This window comes from Dendrobium catenatum, unplaced genomic scaffold (assembly GCF_001605985.2).
Source record: "Dendrobium catenatum unplaced genomic scaffold, ASM160598v2 fragScaff_scaffold_370, whole genome shotgun sequence".
Lineage (NCBI taxonomy): Eukaryota > Viridiplantae > Streptophyta > Magnoliopsida > Asparagales > Orchidaceae > Dendrobium > Dendrobium catenatum.
Genome location: NW_021318832.1, coordinates 4222834 through 4224676, shown reverse-complemented (window position 1 = coordinate 4224676; position 1843 = coordinate 4222834).

Here is a 1843-nt window from a genome sequence, read left to right as displayed (position 1 = left end):
GAGAGAGAGAGAGAGAGAGAGAGAGAGAGAGAGAGAGAGAGAGAGAGAGAGTAGGAGAGTGGGAGAGTGGGAGAGTGGGAGAACTCCCTCTTTTTTTCTATAAATAGGCCCCCTGGGTCTTATTTCTTGCACATTCTCCTTCTCTTCTCTTCTCTCAGTAGAGGCCTTCCCCTGCTCCTTGGACAATTCCATTGTCCAATAGCAGGGTCCCTCTTTGCGAGAAAAAGCTTTCTTCTCCTTCTCTTCTCTCAATTGAGGCCTTCCCCTGCCCCTTGGACAATTCCATTGTCCAATAGCAGGGTCCCTCTTTGAGTTGAAGAGACCCTTCTTTCTTCCTCCTCCTCAAGCTGAGGCCTTCACCTGGTATTGTGCAGGCGGTATTCCTTGTGTAATTCTAGGGCACCTCGCTGAATTGAAGAGACCCTTTTTTTCTTGTGAGAGATCCCACAACCAAGAGAGATATGTCCGACCAAAGTTCGCTTACATGCAAAAGTCTGGTGACGGGTGTAATTCTAGCGTCGGATGAAAATTTGTCTACTGGCAGAAGTTCGACGACGGTTAGTAGTCCGACGGCACGCAGAAATCCGATGCCGGGTAGAGGTACAATGTCGGGTAGAAGACCGATGAAAGTCCGTCGACGGGCAGAAGTCCGACGACGGGTAGTAGTCCGATGGCAAGCAGAAGTCCGACGACAAGAAGAAGTCTGATATTGGGTAGAAGTACTGTGTCGGGTAGAAGACCGACGAAAGTTCGTCGACGAGGAGAAGTCCGACGACGAGTAGGAGTCTGCTGACGAGCAAAAGTCTGATGACAAGGAGAAGTCCGACATCGAGTAGAAGTACTGAGTCGGGTAGAAGACTGACGAAAGTCCCTCGACGGCCAGTAGTCCGTCGATAGGTAGTAGTCCGACGATACACAGAAGTCCGACGTCGGATATTAGTCCGTCGAAAGTCCTGCAAGGCAAAAATTCAGCGACAGGAGGAAATTCAACATCATGTAGAAATTTAGCTTTGTGCAGAAGTCCATTGACGACATTCTGGTGACGTTAAGCAAGGATGTATAATCTATCTGAGGTTGTTTGTCAGAGCCTTTGCTTGATGATGTTAACCGATATTGGATCCACCAATGAAGTAAGACCTATCCGAGGTTGTATGTTAGAGCCTTTGCCCGATAACGTTAACCTGCATGAAAGAGGTCGAAAAAATCCACCAAAGGTGTGAGACCTATCCGAGGTTGTATGTCGGAGCTTTTGCTTGACAACGTTAACTTGTGTGGAAGAGGTCGAGAGAATCCACCAAGGATGTAGGACCTATCCGAGGTTGTATGTCGAAGCCCTGCTCGACGACGTTAACCTGTGTGGAAGAGGTCGAGAGAATCCACCAAGGATGTGAGACCTATCCGAGGTTGTAAGTCGGAGCCTTTGCTCGACGACGTTAACCTGTGTGGAAGAGGTCGAATCGGATCCCCCTGTGATCGATTTTGCCTTTATTGGGAGAAGGCGAATGCCGTGTGTATCCCTAATCAAAGGTTAAGAGGGGTCTATCTTTAGACCATTACTGCCTTTTTGAGGTTGAGATTAAGACCTTGCCCAAGGAGTAGAAAGTCCAGCAGGGGACTGTATGGAGCTTACTATTGATAGGAAGTATCATTGCATTTGCTGAGATTTTCCTAAAATATCTTCTTAATATTTGAAATATTGAAGGGAACTTTTTGACCATAGTCGGAGTTAAGGTTGCCCCCCAATCCGCATCTGATTCTTATGAAATTGATGCAGCAATGAATGATGTCAAGAAGTTGATAAGGGCGATCTTTTGAGATAGGAGCAATAATTGCCCCCCCCCCC